Source organism: Lepus europaeus, chromosome 7 (assembly GCF_033115175.1).
Source record: "Lepus europaeus isolate LE1 chromosome 7, mLepTim1.pri, whole genome shotgun sequence".
NCBI classification, from domain to species: Eukaryota; Metazoa; Chordata; class Mammalia; order Lagomorpha; family Leporidae; genus Lepus; species Lepus europaeus.
The window spans coordinates 76074751-76096376 of NC_084833.1; the positions used below are offsets into that span (position 1 = coordinate 76074751).

The 21626-nt window shown below is 39.5% G+C and overlaps 1 long non-coding RNA gene across 4 annotated transcripts in view; it reads right to left on the bottom strand.

The window, feature by feature from the left end:
• Positions 1–620: 620 nt before the first annotated feature.
• The window catches only part of LOC133763333 (uncharacterized), a 49768-nt gene continuing 28762 nt past the window's right edge, over positions 621–21626 (bottom strand). For 2 of the 4 annotated variants that reach the window (XR_009866394.1, XR_009866397.1), the window contains exons 4-5: positions 4973–5199; positions 621–1357 (exon numbers count right to left, since the gene is read on the bottom strand). This is a non-coding gene — a long non-coding RNA (uncharacterized LOC133763333). The remainder of the gene's footprint in view (positions 1358–4972; positions 5200–21626) is intronic. The other 2 variants (XR_009866396.1, XR_009866395.1) reach the window with 2 other exon arrangements.

Genomic DNA, 21626 nt, shown 5'->3' on the forward strand with positions numbered 1-21626 from the left:
AGCTCAATAAATAATTGGCAAATGAAAGAATACGGAATAAAGGTAAAATCCAGAAGGTCCTTAACCCTGCCTGGGGCCTGGGATTTCCTACTCACATGGGGTCCCTACTCCCCAGAGGGTTTTCTGTGCTCCTCAGACTTGGGAAACTTCCCCAGAATGACTGTCTCTGTTTGGAGATCTTATCTGCGCTCACCACAGGGTGTCCTTTTCCTCTATCTCTCCAGCCAGGCATTCCTCGGCCACCTCTGCTCTGTAAGTGGCACAGCCTATCACCCTGGAGAGAGAAAAACTGCAGGATAACCTCACCATCTTTCAGGGCCACTGACCAGAGGAAACAAAAACTGGGCTGATTAGGCTCTCCTGATGCAGACTAGCCAGTGGCTCCGTAGGAGCCTTCAGTGTTTAAAATTCCTTATCTGGCATTACTGGCAAATCAGCAAAGCCACCGGTCAACTGGGGCTTATCTTCAGAGCTGGCTCTTCAAAGAGCTAGACCCGCACTGCTTCCCCTGTGCTGTGGCAGTGAGAGCCGGGAAGAATTTAGGATCAGCCAATTTAACACACACCCATTAACGTGGTTTTTGTTTAGGCAAAGTTTATTTTGTGTTTTCCCATGAAAGTATTAAGTGCTTGTTATAGAATATTTGGCAAGAAACAAAAGGTGGAAAGAAAATATTCCTGAGCAATTTAGTATATTTGATACATTTCTCCTTAGTCTTTTACTATGTTGTTTCTTATGTAGTTGGGTTAAAATGCATCTGGTAATAAATATAAATGGTGTCCTGGCTTTTATAAATTTAAAAATCTAACAGGAATATTTCCTCCAATGTAGACTTTATTGAGTAAGCATTTAATTAATTACTTTATTATTTTTAAATTGATGCATAAAATTATACATATTTATGGAGTATAATGTGATGTTTCCATATATTTATACATCATGTAAGTTCAAATCAGGGTAAACATGACTATTTCCACACACATTTATCACTTCTTTTTAATGAAAACAGCCAAAATCCTTTCTTCTATTTTTTTTTTAAAGATTTACTTTTATTTATTTTAAAGGCAAAGTTACAGAGAGAGAGAGAGAGATCTTCCATTCAATGGTTCATATACCCCAAATGGCTAACAGCGGGGGTGGGCCACACTGAAGCCAGGAGCCAGAAGCTTCTGCAGGTCTCCCACATGAGTACAGGGGTCCAGGACTTCGATCATCTTCTGCTGCTTGCACAGGCACATTAGCAGGGAGCGGGACTGGAAGTGAAGTAGGCAGGACTCAAACGGATGTTCATACGCAATGCCGGTTTTGCAGGCAGAGAATCAGCCTGCTAAGCCACAATGCCAGTCCTCCTCTTCTACTTTTTTAAAAAAATACAGAATATATTATCATTGTCTATATTCACTCTACTATGCAATAGAACACTAGAATGTACTTCTCTTAAACATAATTTTAATGGCTTAATGATTTTATATAGTAATTAATAGTTTCTGTAACTATTTTTTCATTGTTATGTATTTGAATGGTTTCCAATATTTTAAGTGACTTACTATGGATATCTTTGAATATAACATATTTTCTAAAATTTCACTATTTCACTAGGCTAGATTTCTAGGAGAGATAAAATGATATACATATTTAGGTCTTTATGTTTATCACCAATTTGACAGATGCACAGATAGACTCAGCAAACTTATGATTCTACGAGCAATGTTTGAGAATGCCAGTTTATTACATACTAGCCAAGACTGGGTACTTTCCATCAGCATTTTATACTTTTCTTATTTGATAAGAAAAAAAGTTCACAGGTTTCATCTGCATTTCTTTCATTTTTAATGAAGTTAAATTTTTTTTTCTCAAGTAAGTAAAAAAGTAAATTTTTCTTTTGTGGGCATAATCTACTCGTGTTCTTTTTCTATCTTCCCATTTGGCCCTTTAACATTTTCCTTGCTAATTTTCATGTCAACTAATTTTCATCTTCTATATTGGCTTGCTGCAAACACTTCCAATTTGTTTTTCATTTCATGTTGGCTTAATTGGTAGACAAAATAAAATATTTTTGTACTTAAATGTATTGTTTTATTATTTATTTTATTATTGTATATCTTCTATGTCTTAAAATTCAATGATCTCCCTCTTAAAGATTCGATAACCATTCTTTCTTTTACAGTGATTGTATCTGCTTGTTTGACTGATGAAAATAGTGATGATGAATCCAAAATCTAGAGTCAAACTACCTGAATTCCAAACCCAGCTCTACCTCCCAACAACTTTGTAAAGTGGGGGCAGTTTTCTTAAACTCTTAGGTGCTCTGATTATTTTGCATCTGCAAGATGGAAACACTGTTTTACACTCACCTCCAATGATTAGTTTGAAGACTAATTAATATATGTAAAGCACTTACAACTGTTCTTAGAAACTTATGATTCCACATTAGTATTAGCTACTAATATTTAATTATGGTGGATTTATATTGTTTCAAAATCTAATAGAGTTCTATTTTCCAAAATTGCTTATAAAATTTTGGATTGCTCCATCTATTTGTTTCTTAAGATGACATTTTAGTCATGCTCCTAAAAAAGATTTCCAGTGAGAATTTTCTTGGCCTTCCGATCTTTTTTTGTGCTGAGTTTATAGGCTGCATGGCATGGCAAGAGTCAGTTGCACGCTGTTCAAGAGTAACAATTACAGCATTCAAACAATTCCAGCTTGCTTCTTTCTAGCTGACAAAACTTTGTCATTATTTACAATTCAGTTTCCTTATCACTAAAAAAAAAAAAAAAGGAGTTGTAATAAGAGTGTCTACAACATCCCAAATGTTCATCAACTGATGAATGGATAAAGAAAATGTGATATAGTCACACATGGAATATTGTTCAGTCATAAAGAAATAATTATTACATAAGCTACAATATGGATAAGTGTTGAAAACATATGTTAAGTGAAAGAAACCAGTCAGCAAAGACCACATATTTTATTCTGTTTATATAAAATATACAGAGCTAACAAATCTATAGAGATAGAGAGTAGATTACTGGTTACTTAGGGCTTGAGAAGACAGGGAGAGTGAGTGAGGGATAATAACTAAAGAATTTGGAATTTCTAGGTCTATATAGTTTAAACTGATTGATGGTGCTAAAACAGTGTGCCTGCATTCTTGTTGCAAGGGAAACTGGGTGTGTGAATTTTATTATTACTTTGGAAAACTTTCTACTTAAGTATGGAATGTTCTCATATTAATATAGAAAAGCTATTAAAAATTAGTGGGCAGCCATGGATATTATCAGATGACTAGTGCAAGGGCAAGGCATAGACTCCAAGGAAACCTAAAGCCTTAGAGATAAACAAAGGAAGAGGATCAAGAGAAAAATTAAGAGATGAAAGGGCAGTATTGATGGAAAGAAAACCTGACAGTGAAAAAAAAAGTTAGAAAATGGATTAGAGAATTTCAAGGCGGAAGTGACCAAGATAACTGGTATTATCATAAGTCAACTCACATAAAGGCTGAGAATTATCCACTGACGTTAGCCATAGGAGATCATTCAAGTCTTTAGTATGAGGAGGAACTCCAAAGGAAATGGGAGATGCTGGCATAAAGACATGCACGGTCTCAAGACATGGAGATCTAGTTCTAATATGGAGGTATTGTAGTAAACATCGTCACCTTTAGTCCTTGTAAAGTCTCAAGAGGTAGCAACTATTATTACTCCTGTTGTACAGAAGAGCCAACAAGCTGTGATAACCAAGATTATGTAAGGGAGAGATCTGGGTCTTACTTAACCTCAGAGCCAGAAAGAATTCTTAAGCTTTAGATCTCACTGCCAAGATTTTCTAAACTTGTATGAGAGAGAGCGAGAGCGAGAGCGAGAGCGAGAGAGAGAGAGAGAGAGAGATAGCGCACACACGAGAGCTTTCATCCACTGGTTTACTCCCCAGCTCTCCCCCACAGGTAGCAGGAACTCAATTACTTGAGCCATCACCGCTACCTCCCAGGGTTTGCATTGGCAAAAAGCTGAAATCAGGAGTTGGGGCCAGGAAACAAATCCAAACACTCTGATATGGGAGTCAGTCATCTTCACTGGGCCAAATGCTCACTCCTGCCAATATATTATAGTAGCTTTGTGTTTTAGGGAAATCTCCAGAATCAGAAAGTTTCAGAATGGGAAAGGATTTGAATTCTTTTCTTTTTTTGTTGTACTTCTATAGTTACTTCTTAGATTCTTAGAGCTGGAATATTTCTCTATCCTGTCTTCTCATTATACTGTTTATTGCTCTATTATATGCCATTTTGAATTTATTTCTCCCTCTCTCATTTTTTACTTCCCCTGAAAAATCACCCATTCTCTCAACCTTGGGCCATTTGCTTTGACAGTGCTAACTTTACCTTTGTCTCCAGAGCTGGGCAAGTCAGTCAGTCTTGACCATTTAGATCATGGCATCCCTGGGCCACTGTGATACATTTAGGGATAAGCTTGCACTACACTCAGGCCACTGAAAGTCACATCCAAGGCTTATATCATAATATTGTGGAAGAAAAGTCCTATTTTCTGTTAGGCTGGAATCCGAGAGGACACAGGCGTGGAGTTATATGTAATAAGCCACCTTTTTGCCACAAAGAGTCTGAAAGTAAAGCCTACAAATAGGAAAGATTGAGTCCCAATAATATTATTTGAGCCTTTGGAATAAACCTCATTTAAAGACAGCCTTCTGTATTTTTCATTGTATGAATGAATAATTATTTTGCTTGGTTATTTAAGCCAGTTTGAATGGGATTTTCTCTTACTTGATACTAAGAGAAATTTAATGCATGGTTTATCACTGCTTTGAAGTGCTTTATCCCAATTTCTCTTATGCTCCATTCTTACCAATTTCCAAGATGGTATGCCTAAATAAAAGAACAGATTATTTATTTATTTGAAAGGCAGAGTGACAGAGAAGGAAAAAGAGAGAGGGAAAGGTCTGCAGTTTTACTTACCGCAACAGCTAGGGCTGGTCCAGGCCAAAACCTGGAGCCTGGAACTCCACCTTGGTCTCCCACATGGGTGGCAGGTGCTCAAGTACTTGGGCCATCATTTACTGCCTTCGCAGTTGCATTAGCAGTAGTGACAGATCAGAACTGGCATTCTGATTGGTCGCTGCTACTGTAGTGCCACGCCAGCCTCCAGGATGGTATCTTGTTTATAACAAATGCTCAGAAAGTGCCTGATGGATTTAAGAGACATGGTGTAAGCTGATTCCACAACATTCCCTAAAATTTGCCTTACAGAAGCTTCTTTTGTCTCTTAATCACAAAAATAATCTGCAGAAGAAGTTCCAAATATTTGATCTTTCTGTTTGTTTGCATCCATGTTAAACTGGAACTAAGTGTAAATATGTACTTGGAATGTTCACTGCACGCTCCAACAAAACACGTTGGAAAATGCAGAGTGGATTGTTATGTCAAGTGGCTCAATAAAATGGAATGTTTACCGTCTATCCTTTGTGAAAGAAAAAAAAAAAACAAACAGTTTTTCTTTGGCACTTGATTCCTTTCACACAAAACTACATTTTCTCAAATAAAAAAGAGGGCAGAGGAGACTTTTTTGGTTTATTGCTGTGAAAACTTGGGAGGAATTCTGTACCAATATGGCCATGAGCTGTTGCTGTTGTGCACCGTTTAGGAACATTACTCTTTTTGGCGAGGCTCATTAAACCACAATTTGCAGACAGAAAGACTTTCAGAACACATTGAGGTACAATGTTAAATGATGTGTTATAGCTATGGACAGCTGAAAATTCTTGATTTTCTTGTGTTAGTAACCACTGAGATGGTTCTTTCCCATTAAAATATGTAGGGAGAATCTTCTACCATGACCTTATAACAAAAAAGCAAGCAAGCAAGCAAACAACATTGATGGAAATAGAATGAATTGACTATATTAATATTCCAGCTCATAATAATTAGAATTATCACCAATCCTTAGTACTTACCATGTGCCAGACACTGTCTAAAACATTTTGCACTTTTAGGTAACAACCATTATTATCTCCAATTAACAGATATGGATGTAAGGTACATCATGATTAATTAATTTGCTCAGGATCATACAGGTTGCAGTGGAAAAGCTAGGATTTTTACCAAGTAGTCTTGCTCTAGAGCTTTTTTTCTTAAGCATATGGTTTACTATTTCTTGGGGATATTTTCACAGATAAGTTGTCAAGCTTCTGGGATGGTAGGATTAAGGTCTTTTGGAAGGTCACCTTGCAACATCTATTAAATTTTTAATTATATATACTTTTGGTTTAATCTAGGAAATCCTTCTTCTAGGAAATCCTTAATCTAGGAAATCCTTCTTTTATGAAATCCTTCATGTGCTATTATTTCCATATAATATTATTTATTTATAATAACTAATTATTCCATTTATTTATAATTAAAATTAATTATAATAAATATTATTTCCGTATAATATGGAAATAATAGCACATGAAGGATTTGATATAAGAATGTTTACTGCATGAGGTGCTGGCCGTGGCACGCTAGGTTAATCCTCCGCCTGCGGCGCTGGCATCCCATATGGGCACCTAGTTCTAGTCCTGGTTGCTCCTCTTCCAGTCCAGCTCTCTGCTGTGGCCCAGGAGGGCAGTGGAGGATGGCCCAAGTACTTGGGCCCCTGCACCTGCATGGGAGACCAGGAAGAAGCTCCTGGATCCTGGCTTCGGATTGGAGCAGCTCCTGCTGTTGCGGCCATTTGGGGAGTGAACCAACGGAAGGAAGACCTCTCTCTCTCTCATTGTCTGTAACTCTACCTGTCAAATAAATAAATAAATAAATAAATCTTTAAAAAAAAGAATGTTTACTGCAACATTGCTGGTAGGAATTAGAAAGTCCTGACTGCATGTTAATAAAAAAAAATGCTGAATTAAAAGTGACACAATATTTGTCAGGTATATTTGGAATAAATTAGATGAAGATTTATTGACCTGGGGGCTGGCGCCATGGCACAGTAGTTAATCCTCCGCCTGTGGCACCGGCATCCCATATGGGCGCCGGTTCCAGTCCCAGCTGCTTCTCTTCCAATCCAGCTCTCTTCTTTGGCCCAGGAAAGCAGTACAGGATGGCCCAAGTGCTTGGCCCCTGCACCCGCATAGGAAACCAGGAGGAAGCACTGGCTCCTAGCCTTGGTGCAGCTCTGGCTGTTGTGGCCACTTGGGGAGTGAACCAGTGGAAGGAAGACCTTTGTCTCTGTCTCTCCCTCTCACTGTCTGTAACTCTACCTCTCAAATAACTAAATAAAATCTTGAAACAAAAAATATTTATTGAGCTGGAGGCATAATAGGTATAACCATGGTATATCATTAAATAAGGAGAGTAAATAGCAGAGAGCTACATGAAGTGATCCATTTTTTTTTTTCTTTTTGACAGGCAGAGTGGACAGTGAGAGAGAGAAAGAGACAGAGAGAAAGGTCTTCCTTTGCTGTTGCTTCACCCTCCAATGGCCACCGTGGCCGGTGCGCTGCGGCCGGCGCACCGCGCTGATCCAAAGGCAGGAGCCAGGTGCTTCTCCTGGTCTCCCATGGGGTGCAGGGCCCGAGGACTTGGGCCATCCTCCACTGCCTTCCCGGGCCACAGCAGAGAGCTGGTCTGGAAGAGGGGCAACCGGGACAGAATCCGGTGCCCCGACCGAGACTAATACTCAGTGTGCCGGTGCCGCAGGTGGAGGATTAGCCTATTGAGCCACGGTGCCAGCCGAAGCGATCCATTTTCATCAAATAATAAGCAAAGTTATGCATTTCAAAAAGATTATGGAAAAATAGAACTAAAAGATAAATTTAATTTGGTACATATATTTTAAATTCATGCATGGTTTTACATAATATGCATTTTCTAGAAATGTTTTGAAGGTTCTGTGAAGTGTGATGAAGCTTGTATGTGGTTTTATGAGAACTGAATGGAATTAGAATGTATTATGCTATTAGTATTTGTAGGTTGTGGGGTGAAGTGGGTACAGGGAAAATTAAGAAAACAGTAACTAAAACAACACGGAACAAGAGTCATGGCATAATCTAATGTAAACATGTCAAATATAAAATTCCATAGTATTACTGCAAGTATGTAATAGTTTACGAAAAGGTAGATGATAAGAAGGCTAAGTATTAAAACAAACATTAAATTGATTAAATAAAATTGTGCAAAAAACCTTTTTCTTGGATGTTGATTATTTGTTTAATATAGATTTCTATAACAGAGGACCATTACTGGGGGGAAAAAGCATTATAAGCCTTTTGTTAAAAGATTTATTTATTTATTTGAAAGGCACAGAGGCAGAAAGAGAGAGAGAGAGAGGTGTTCTACCCACTGGTTCACTCTCAAGATGGCTACAATGCCTGGAGCTGGGCTGATCCAAAGCCAGGAGCTAGGAGCTTCTTCCAGGTCTCCCACACGGGTGCAGAGGCCCAAACATTTGAGCCATCTTCTATTGCTTTCCCAGGCCATAGCAGAGAGCTAGATCAGAAGAGGAGCAGCTGGGACTTGAACCAGTGCCCATATGTGATGCCGGCACTGCAGGCAGCGGCTTTACCCATCGGCCCCTAAGAATTATAAATCTTGTTATAGAGTAGAAAGTCTGGACCCTAGAGACGAAATTATACAGTGTGGCCAGTTTCTTGCAATGTGAACACAGGCTCTGTGAACTGCGATGAAAGTAGCATTGCCAAGTCTTATGGCTGAGAACTCAAGAGACGATGCAAGGCTGCATCACACTGGGATGAAATTGATTCTGAACATTCTTGATTTGTAACAATTTTAGCCAGAAATTACAGCTATCTTAGATACATATATTTACTAAAGAACCCATGTGTCACCCCAGAGCTTCAGAAACTACTTATTTCCCATGTAAAGACATCTGCCTTATATCCATCCACCAATCAATTCAGCAGTTCAGTCAGCATCAGTTGCGTAACTATTATGTGCTAGGCCATATGTTAGGCACTCTGTCCATGGTCAGGATGCTTCCACAACAGAAGAGAAACTTTTTCTGAGGGCAGGCATTTGGCCTAGTGGTTAAGGAACTGGTTAGGATGCCTGAGTCCCCCAGTGCAGAGGCTGGGTTTGACTCCCAGCTCCAGTTCATGACTCTTGCTAATGTGAACCCAGGGGGGTAACGGTGATGCCTCAAGTGATTGTATTCCTGCCACTCACATGGAAGACCTGGATCGAATTCCCAGTTTCTGGCTTCAGTCCCATGTCTTGTTGTGGGCATCTGAGGAGTGAACCAGTGAATGGGAGCTCTCTCTGTCTCATGCCAAGGATCTTCTCTTACCACTTTCCAACCTCTAACAACACAATTATACTACATTTACAAAGCTTACAGAACACAGTTTGATTTTGAAAGTCTCTTTGTCTTTGGAAATGCTAGTCATTTTGCCTGGAAAACCTGTATCCATCCTCTAAGAATCAATTCAGATGTCTCTTCTGCGAAGCCCTCAGGCACTTTCTCAAAGAATACTGAATTCCTGAAAAATTCCTCCATTCTTGTTGTCAGTACCAGTTTTTGGTACTTGAGTTCCACCATAAATTCAAGAAGTTGGAAGCCGACAAAATAAACCACCTAGGTAATAGTGAAACCCTGAAGACAATGACTAATGGTTCACAGCAAACATGAAATGAGCCTAAGATGACTGTACTTTGATTCAAAGAAAAAATCTACAACACTAGAAAAAGATGATTCAGGTACAAAGTACAGAAAAAGAATCCGAGAAGACAATGAGAACAAATCCCATTCCAGCATTGCCCCAAGTAGTGAAATTGCTGGAGGTATGATCTGAAGAATTTCCATTTCTAATGACAAACCAGTCGCTAGTATCGGAGGAGGATGCAACAGATGATCAAGGTGAACTCCATTAGCAAAACCATTCTTACCGTGATGATATAACAGTCCACCTTAGCAGACCCACAAAGTAATGTGATGATTATAATTAGGCTTACTATGTACCTTAACAACAAGGAGCAAAAGTATTCTTCAATATACAGTATTGTTAGTATTCCAATCTATTTGACAGTTTTATATATCATTGAAAATCATTAAATAAGCATCTGGGGTCAATTTTCAGTGTCCCTATGTATATCACTCATCATGAGTCTTCTAGAAGGCTACTATCATCTCTGGGTACTGATCACAGCAAGACTATGAGTTGGCAGAGCAGGGGGAAAGATCTAGGAAGCTGATAATCATCAAGATGCATATGATGCAGCAGGTTAGACCACTGCCCGGGATGCCAGTATCCATATAGCAACAGTTTAAGTCCCAGCTGCTCCACTTTCTGATCCAGTTTCCCTCTGCTCTGCCAAATCAGAGTCATGCTGTGATCAGTACCTAGAGATGATAGCAGCCTGCTAGACAGACTCGTGATAGGTAAAATACACAGGGACAGTGAAAATTGGAGATGAATGATAATTGAAGTTAAGATAGTAATATGCAATGTAAGAAGGATAGACACGTAAAGGATTACATTTGGGAGCAATGTTTTATAAAGGCTGACCAACAGAAGAAGGAGCAAGATAAGAAAACTGAGAAGAGAGACATTGAGATTCATCATGAGAATCAGGAGAATGGATTGTAATGGAAACAAAGAGAGGAAGGAATTCCAAAAAGCAGACAGTGTTTAGTGATATCAAATACCTAAAAAGAAAGCAAGGGAAACAATGAAAAGTATTCATTGGCCTTGGCAAAAAGATCACTGAAGACCTTTAAAATAACATCAAAGTGTACAAGCATAAAAGCAAAAATAATCAAATAGTACTAGATCAAATTAAAAAGCTTCTGCATGAGCAAAGGAAAGAATCAACAGAATGAAAAGACAAACTATGGAATGGAAGAAAAAGTCTGCAAATCCTATATCTGATTAGCAATTACTGTCTAAGATCTATAAGGAAAAAACAACCTGATTTTAAAATGGACAAAGGATCTGAATAGACATTTCCTCAAAGAAGACATACAAGTGGTCCATGGGTATATGAGAGGTATTCAGTATCACTAATGCAAATCAAAAGCACAATGAGATATTACTTTACACCTGTATTAAAATGGCTATTATCAAAAGAATAAGAAAAAAAAGGTGTTGGTAAAAAAAGTAGAGAAAAAGGAACTCTTGTATATTGCTGGTGAGACTGTAAATTGGCATAGACATTAAGGAAAACAGTAAGGAAGAGAGTCCTCAAAAAATTAAAAATAGAACTACAATATGATCTGGCAATCTCACTTCTGTTTATAAATCCAAAGGAAATATAATTAGTATCTCAAAAAAAGCTGCACTCCATATTCACTGCAGCATTATTGACAGTCATCTAGATATGAAAGCAACCTAACTATCCATTTATAAATGAATGGGCAAGGAAATTGTGAAATATATATGTAATGGAATATTATAAATGTGGAATATTACACAAAATAGAACATTATTTAGCTTATTCAGCCATATAAAAGGAAACATCATTTGCAACAATATGGGTGAAACTTAAGGGCATTATACTAAGTGAAATAAGTCTTACTTATATGTAGAATTACAAAATAACAAGCCCATGGAAACAGAGTGTGAAATGTAGATTGTGGGGGTGGGGGATACAGAGGTGGATGAATAGGGGAAATGAAGAGATATTGGTCAAAGGGTAAAAACTTTCAGTTATAAGATGAGTAAGTTGTGGGGTTCTAATGATGTACAGCATGGTGACTATAAAAGTGCCATACTGTATATTTGAAATTTGTTGAGAGATCTTTAATGTTTTTACCACACACTCACAAAAAAGGTAACTAGGTAAAGTGATATACCTGGTAACCAACTTTATGGCAGTAATCATTTCATAACATTGATGTATATTAAGTCATCATATTGCATACCTTAAATTAATATAATTTTACTTTCAAAAGAAAGGTAACTGTGAGGAGATGATTATATTGATTTACTTGACTTTAGTTATATTCTACTATGTGTATGTACATCAACACATCATATTGTATACCTAAAGACCAGGAAAACCTACTTAAATTGAGAAAAAGCACAGTAAAGTGTGTGGAGCATTGGCACTGAATTGTAATCAGTTAAAGTGTGAACCTAGGGGGATTCCAAGATGGTGGAATAAGGAACAATGTACTGCACTATGCTAGGGATAAATAGTAAAAATAAAATAAATAAAATAAAATAGTGTAGGACATATACCCTCAGGGGAGAATTAGAGAGAAAATTACATTAAAAATTATACAACAGGAAGAGGAATGCCGTGGACCTGTGTGGACGGTACAGATATGCAGCATGAACACATGCAGAACACATGACTGCAGCTGCCAAGAGCTAGAGCGGGCTACAGCTTGGAGATGGAGGTGAGACTAGACTGCAGGAACCCATGGTGATACAGCTGAAGGGAGAGCATGGCTGAGTCCAGACTGGAACCCTGGGGGCTAGCAGATACCAGTGGACCCAGTGGAAATAAAAGGGGCACATTTATCTTACCCCATCCTCCCCACAATAGTGTCTGCCGCCCGACTGAGAAAGGGCGGGAGCCATTTTGGGCTTGGGTGGCATCTGTGGAAGCCTTTCTGTGTTTGCAGAGCAACTGGCTGAGAAAGGACAATACCTTCTTGGCAGTATTGGGAGCAGTGGTGGGGAGAGGGCAACATGTGGCCAGTGGCTTTTGTGTATGTGTGTGATCCAGAGATTCTAGTGGGAGGAAAAGTCCGTAGTCCTCACTGACTTTGAGCCTGACTGAGAGGACTGACAGGTGGCTGGGCACACATGTAGGACTGAGAGGTGTCCCATACTCCCAACGTACCACAGGCTCTAGGGCTCAAGCTGCCTAGGCAGAGCTGACTCAAGAAACATCAACCTCTCTGTGGACCAGAGAGGCCGGCAGGGCAGAGCAGAACCTCTGCACCCAGCAACTGTGGAAGCCTTGTGTGCTGAGACTGTGGGGACTCAGTGGCTACATGAGAGGGTGCAGGGTGTAGCTGGGTCTCTGGGCAATCACTGGGTTTGGTTTCACATGCTTGGAGCTCTTCCGTTGCCCAGAGAGGGTCACTGCAGTGGTATCCATGCTCAGAGTAAGGAGTGCACAGATCATTTGTGTGGTTCATAGAGTGCTGTGGATGAGTGTTGAACCCACTGGAGGCTAATACCCTGGCAGTGCTCAGTTTGTAGGAGAGGAGGTAAGGGGGTGATCACACCAAAAAAGGTGACCATTACCCTGTTCTCTTAACAAGAGGAGAGTTACCACTCCCAACTTGGGTGTTATCCTGGATACTTGCCCCACACTAGAGCACTGAACAGAGCTCCCTGGCCACACCCAGCATACACCTCTTTTTTTTTGGATAGGCAGAGTTAGTGAGAGAGAGACAGAGAGAAAGGTCTTCGTTGCCCGTTGGTTCACCCCCAAATGGCCGCTATGGCCGAAGCGCTGTGTCAATCCGAAGCCAGGAGCCAGGTGCTTCCTCCTGGTCTCCCACGCGGGTGCAGGGCCCAAACACCTAGCCCATCCTCCACTGCCTTCCCTGGCCACAGCAGAGAGCTGGACTGGAAGATAGCAACCGGGACAGAATCCGGTGCCCCAACCAGGACTAGAACCCAGAGTGCTGGTGCCGCAGGTGGAGGATTATCCTATTGACCGCAGCACCGGCCCAGCATACATCTCTTGGTATTCACTGAAAGTGCAGACATTCTACTAATCCACAGAGGCATAATTCAAAGATAAAAGCCATCAGAGGCGGGTGCCGTGGCTCAACAGGCTAATCCTCCTCCTTGTGGCACCGGCACACTAGGTTCTAGTCCCGGTTGGGACGCCAGATTCTGTCCTGGTTGCCCCTCTTCCAGGCCAGCTTTCTGCTATGGCCCAGGAGTGCAGTGGAGGATGGCCCAAGTGCTTGGGCCCTGCAGCCGCATGGGAGACCAGGAGAAGCACCTGGCTCCTGCCTTCGGATCAGTGCAGTGCACCGGCTGCAGCGCGGCGGCCATTGAAGGGTGAACCAACGGCAAAGGAAGACCTTTCTCTCTGTCTCTCTCTCTGACTGTCCACTCTGCCTGTCAAAAAAAAAAAAAAAAAAAAAGCCATCAGAGGAAAAAACCAACAAGTAACTCCACAAATGCCTAAAAATAAACATAGAAATTCAAGAAACAAGAATAACAAAGACATATGATACCCCTCCCCAAAGGAACACAACATTTCAATATTAGAATGTGAAGATGAAGAGATTGATGAAATTTTGGAAATGGAATTCAAAAGATTCATCATGGAAGACCAAGTTTCTGCTAATAATAATTGATAGAATTAAAAAGCAGAGAACCATCCAACATGGGAAGCAGGACACAGCAGACTCATAGAATGACAAATACCCTAAATAGCACTCTAACCTCAGAATAAGCTCTTAAGGCATTCAGATATGGCCCAAAAGCCCATGAGAGCATTTCAGGCATGGAAAGCCAAGACACTGTGGCAAAAAATGACCTACATGAAAGAACTCTGTGAGATCCCGGTGGAAAGAAGGGACCATTAAAGAAGGAGGTACCTTTCTCTGAAGGGAGGAGAGAACTTCTATTTTGATTATGGCCTTGACTAAATAATGTTGGAGTTTGTGGACACGAGAGGCTTCCATAGCCCTGGCAGCTTATGACAATAGCCTCGGGTGATCACTGACATCATAAATAAGAGTGTCAATTGTTAAATCCACAACAGGAGTCACTGTGTACTTGTTCCCCATGTAGGACCTCTGTCCTTAATGTGTTGTATTATGAGAGTTAACAGTAAAACTAGTCTTCAAACAGTACATCATACTTTGTGTGTCTGTGTCAGTGTAAACTATTGAAATATTTACTTAGTATAGAGTTGACCTTCTGTATATAAAGATAATTAAAAATGAATCTTAATGATGAATGGGATGGGAGAGGGAGTAGGAGGAGGGATGGTTTGGGGGTGGGAGGGCGGGTATGGGGGGAAGAACCATTATAATCCAAAAGTTGTACTTATGAAATTTATATTTATTAAATAAAAGCTTTCTATTAAAAATGAATAAATACACACAAACAAAAGATTAATCATAGGATAACTCAAAAGAAATCAGAAACAAATCCATGAACTAAAGAAAACCATACATGACATGAATGAAACATTTTCCCATGAAATTGAGATTTTTAAGATAAATCAAAATGAAATACTAGAAATGAAGAATTCAATAGATCAAATAAAAATATGGTGGAAAGCCTTAACAACAGATTTTGTGAAGCAGAAGAAAGAACATCTGAGCTAGAAGATAAATCCTTGGAAATCTTTCAGTAAGATTAAAGAAAAAGAAACAGAAGAAATTAGAAAACTCTAAAACAGTGTTGGAGAGTTATAGGATACTATCAGATGACCCAAAATATGGGTCATAGGAATTCCTAAAGCTGTGGAAAGAGAGAATGGACTAAAATGCCTACTTAGTGAAATAATTATAGAAAACATAATCAATTTGGAGAAAGAAAAGAATGTCCAAGTATAGGAAGCACATAGAACTCCTGATAGAAATGACCAGAAAAGATCTTCACCATAACACATTGTAGTCAAGCTTTCAACAGTAAAACATAAAGAAAATATTCTAAAACTTGCACAAGAGAAATGCCAGATTACTTTCAGAGGATCTCCAATTAGACTCAGAGCTAACTTCTCATCAGAAGCCCTACAAGGTTGGAGAGAACATAGTTCAAATCTTAAGAGATATAGTCCAAATCTTATGAGAAAAAAACTGTCAACCCAGAATACTGTACCTTGCAAAGCTCTCATTTATGAATGAGGGTAAAATAAGGACCTTCCATAAGAAACAGAAATTGAAAGAATTTGTCACCAATTGTCCAGGCTTACAGAAGATGCTTAAGGATGTGCTACACACAGAAACACAGAAAGATAGGTATCACTATGAAAGAATGTGAAGGCAGAAAATCTCCCAGTAAAAGTACAAAGAAAATCCAAAGTAAAAAATACAAATATTTATGGAAAAATGACAGGGCCAACCTGTTACTTATTAATAGTTACCTTGAATGTAAATGCCTCAACTCTCCAGTTAAAAGATACAGACTGACTGAATGGATTAAAAAATAAGACCCAACTACTTGCTGCCTACAAGAAATATATCTCACCAACAAAAATACATATAACTGAAAGTGAAAGGATGGAAAAAGACACTCCATGTTAACAGAAACAAAAAAGGGCAGATATAGCCATCTTAATATCAGACAAAATAGACTTTAACACAAAAACTGTTAAGAGACAAAGAAGGGCACTATGTAATGATGATGGGATCAATTCAGCAGGAAGATGTGACTATGATAAATGTATACACACCCAATTACAGGGCACCAGTCTGTTTTAAAGAAATGTTAATGAATCTAAAGGGAGACATAGATTGCAACACAATAGTAATGGAGGACTTCAACACCCCACTTTCATCAATGGACATATCTATTAAACAGAAAATCAACAAAGAAACAACACAGCTAATTGACACTATGGACCAAATGAACCTAACATAATTACAGAAGTTTTCACCTCATGGTTACAGAATACACAGTCTTCTCATCAGTGCATGGAACTTTCTCTAGGATAGACCACATGCTAGGCCATAAAACAAGTCTCAGCAATTTCAAAAAAATCAAAATCATACCATGCATCTTCTCTAACAACAATGGAATGAAGCTGGAAATCAACAACTCAAGAATCTCTAGATTATATGCAAACACATGGAGACTGAACAACATGCTCTTGAATGAACATTGGATCATAGAAGGAATCAAAATAGAAATCAAAAAATTTCTGGAAACAAATAAAGATGACAATATCTCATATCAAAACTTATGAGATACAGAAAAAGCAGTGTTAAGAAGGAAGTTTATAGCAATTGGTGCCTACATGGAAAAACTGGAAAGGTACCAAATAAATGAGTTATCAATGCATTTCAAGAACCTAGAAAAACAACAAAAATCCAAACCCCATATTAGTAGGATGAAAGAAATAATTAAAATTAAAGAAATAAACAAAACTGAAACAAAAAAATATAAAAGGTCACTGAAATGAAGAGCTATTTTAAAAATAAATAAGCAATATTTATATACCATTGGCCCAACTATCCAAAAAAAGATGGAGAAGACCCATATCAATAGAGTCAGAGATGAAAAAGGAAATGTAACAACAGATACCATAGATATAAAAAGAACCATCACGAATTACTAAAAACAGCTGTATGCCAACACATAGGGAAACCAATAAGAAATGGACAGATTCCTAGACACATACAATCTATCAAACCTGAGTCATGAAGACACAGAAAGCCGAAACAGATCAATAACCAAGATGGAGATTGAATCAGTAATAAATGTCCTATGATCAAATAAAAGCCAGGACTGGATGGCTTTACTACTAAATTCTACCAGATATTTAAAGAACTAATTCCAATTCTACTCCAGCTATTCAAAACAACTGAAAGGGAAGGACTCCTCCCAAACACCTTCTAGGAAGCCTGCAATACCTTAATTTCTAATCCAGAAAAATATAACAGAGAAAGAGAACTATAAACCAATATCCCTGATGAACATAGATACAAAAATCCTCAACAAAATGTTAGCTAATTGAATCCAACAACACATCAGAAAGATCATTCACCTGGATCAAGTGGGAATGTTTCCCTGGTAAGAAGGGATGGTTCAACATTTGCAAATCAATCAATGTGATATATCACATTAAAAAACCTGAAGAGGCCGGCGCTGTGGCTCACTAGGCTAATCCTCTGCCTTGCGGCGCCAGCACACGGGTTCTAGTCCCAGTCGGGGCACCGGATTCTGTCCCAGTTGCCCCTCTTCCAGGCCAGCTCTCTGCTGTGGCCAGGGAGTGCAGTGGAGGATGGCCCAAGTGCTTGGGCCCTGCAGCCGCATGGGAGACCAGGAGAAGCACCTGGCTCCTGCCTTCGGATCAGCACGGTGTGCCGGCCGCAGCGCGCCTACACGGCGGCCATTGGAGGGTGAGCCAACGGCAAAAGGAAGACCTTTCTCTCTGTCTCTCTCACTGTCCACTCTGCCTGTCAAAAAGAAAAAAAAAAAAAAACCTGAAGAAAAAAACCATATGATTATCTTAATAGATACAGATAAAGCATTTGATAAAATACAACATCCTTTCATGATGAAAACCTTAAGCAAATTGGGAATAGAAGGAAAATTCCTCAGCACAATCAAGGTGATTCATGACAAACCCATGTATGGAATCCTACTGAATGGGGGAAAAGCTGGAAGCATTTTCCCTAAGACCTGGAACCAGACAAGGATGCCCACTCTCTTCATTGCTATTCAATATAGACCTGGAAGTTTTAGCCAGAGTTATTAGGCAAGAAAAAGAAATCAAAGGATAGAAACTGGAAAGGAGGAATTCAAAACTATCTCAATTTCCAGATGACATGATTCTACATATACGGGATCCAAACGACTCCACTAAGAGACTACTGGAACTCATAAAAGAGTTTGGTAAAGTGGCAGGATATAAAATCAACAAACAAAAATCAACAGCCTTTGCCTATACAGACAACACCACAGCTGAGATAGAACTTTTAAGAATAATCCCATTGACAATAGCTACAAAAAATTGGAATAAATTTAACCAAAGTTGTCAAAGATCTTTACAATGAAAATTACAAAATATTAAAGAAAGAAATACAAGAACACCAAGAAGTGGAAAAATCTTCCATGTCATGGATTAGAATAATCAATACCATCAAAATGTCCATACTACTAAAAGCAATTTACATTTCAATGCGATACCAATCAAAATAGCAAGGATATTCTCAGATATAGAAAAATGATGCTAAAATTCACATGGAAACACAAGAGACCCTGAATAGCTAAAGCAATCTTATACAACAAAAACAAAGCTGTAGGCATCACAATACCAGATTTCGAGACATACTACAGGGTAGGTGTAATCCAAATAGCCTGCTACAGGCACAAAAACAGAAGTATAGACCAATGGAACAGATTAAAATATCCAGAAATCAATCCATACATCTCTAAGCAACTTATCTTCAACAAAGGAACTGAAATCAATTCCTGGAGCAAGGACTTTCTCTTCAACAAATGGTGCTGGGAAAACTGGATCTCTGTGTGCAGAAGTATGAAAGTAGACCCCTACCTTACACCTTACACAAAAATCCAGTCAATATGGATCAAAGACATAAATCTACAACCTGATGCAATCAAATTATTAGAGAACATTGGGGAAACTCTACACGACATTGGCAACTGTTACAAAAAATGATACTGTCTTTTGCAACAAAATGATTGCAATTGGAAATCATTATATTTAGTGAGATAAGCCAGTTCCAAAAAGACAAATTCCATATGTTTTCCCTGATCTGAGGTAACTATTAGAGGTCCTAAAATGCAATGGAATGAAATGAGCACTTTGAGATTTGATAACTGTTTACAGCCCTTGTCTCTTCTGTTGAGGAATAGTTTTTTTTTTCTTTCTTCATACTATTTGTTGAACTCTTTTACTTAGTGTAGGGTTAACTTTATGTTCATTAAGTAAACTGAAAGCAGATCTTTAAAAATTAAGAGTGGGAATGGGAAAGGGAGGAGGAAGAAGGGTTGGAGCATGAGTGGAGGAAGGGTAGGGTGGGAAGTATCACTCTGTTCCTAAATCTGTATATATGAAATACATGAAACTTGTACAACAACTAAAAATAAAAAAAAAGATTTTACTCAGAAAAAATAAAGTATGAACATAAGGTCAGGATAAAGATATGCATAAAGAAATTTAATAATGAAGGGAATACTAAGTAGTGGTAGCTAGCTTTGTTGAGTGCCTGTTGGTGACTTCTAATTTTATTTTATTTATTTATTTATTTATTTTTTAAATTTTTGACAGGCAGAGTGGACAGTGAGAGAGAGACAGAGAGAAAGGTCTTCCTTTTGCTGTTGGTTCACCCTCCAATGGCCGCCACGGTTGGCGCGCTGCGGCCGGCGCACCGCGCTGATCCGATGGCAGGAGCCAGGTGCTTCTCCTGGTCTCCCATGGGGTGCAGGGCCCAAGGACTTGGGCCATCCTCCACTGCACTCCCTGGCCACAGCAGAGAGCTGGCCTGGAAGAGGGGCAACTGGGACAGGATCGGTGCCCTGACCGGGACTAGAACCCGGTGTGCTGCAGGAGGGAGGCACTTCCTCCTGGTCTCCCATGTGGGTGCAGGGCCCAAGCACCTGGGCCATCCTCCACTGCACTCTCGGGCCACAGCAGAGAGCTGGACTGGAAGAGGGGCAACCAGGACAGGACCGGCGCCCCAATGGGGACTAGAACCGGTGTGCCGGCGCCACAGGTGGATTAGCCTAGTGAGCTGCAGCGCCAGCCGACTTCTAATTTTATGAACTATATATGATTCTTATCCCCTCTTATGCATCAGAAACACACTTAGGATGTTAAGTAAGTTGCTAACTAACACATTGCAATGCATGACTCAGACCTACTGTTGAATGACCCAAACCCAACATCTTTGCCACCACAGTGGGCCACAGGAGAAGTAGGAGCCGGGGGTACTTCTGTTCGTATGGTCATAAAATTATAAAAGGGATGCTGCTCCTTACAAAATGAAATGATAGATTTAGTTTTGTAATAACAAAAATTCTGATCTTATGGCAAGAATCAATTGAGTCTTCCAAATAGCAAAACTTTGTTTTTTCAAATATAAACCATGTGCTGCACATATACACTTTAAACCATAAACTTGAAGCAGAATTGAGGTCTAGCGTCAACTTCCTAGACCTCCAAGGCAAAGCAGCAGAAATACAGAGTGGAGAAGAGTTACAGATCTACCTTAACGTTCCTGACCTGTGCTGGAAGGAGCCCAGAGGGTGTTTTGATTATAGTGTTCCTGAGGACATTCAGGTCCATTCCTGAGTCAGCCTTGAGAGTCTGCTTCATACTGGGACGCTGTTTTCTCCAGACTCAATCTGGAAAGTCTGGAACTCTCAATGCCTCTTTATTTTTTTCTTAAGATTTATTTTTTATTTATTTGAAAGGCAGAGTTATACAGAGAGGAAGAGGAGACACACACACACACACACACGCACAGAGAGAGAGAGAGAGATCTTTCATCGGCGGGTTCACTCTCCCAATGGCTATAACCACTAGAGCTGGGCCAGGCTGAAGACAGGAGACAGAGCTTCTTCCACACCTCCCATATGGGTGCAGGAGCCCAAGCATGTAGGCCATCTTCCACTGCAATCCCATGCCATTAGCACGGAGCTGTACTGGAAGAAGAGCAGCCGGGTCGCAAACTGGTTCCCATATGGGATGCTGGTGTCCTGCAGGTAGAGGCTTAACCTGCTATGCCACAATGCTGGCCCCAAATTCTCAATGCTTCTACAAAGTGGACTTCCTGAAGTCTCTTGATCTCATGAAGCACTCATCACAAGCTGGCCATGTGCCACATGCTCTGACGGTACAAAGCTGCTGCTATTGGTAATAATAAAGAAGATGAAACAAATGTAACTCAAGTCACCACACTGGATTCCAAATTTAATCAGATTCCTTGGATTAGCTACTTCATTTGACTTCACTAGCGGAAAGTCTAATATCTTTCTTACCTAGATTGTTTAAT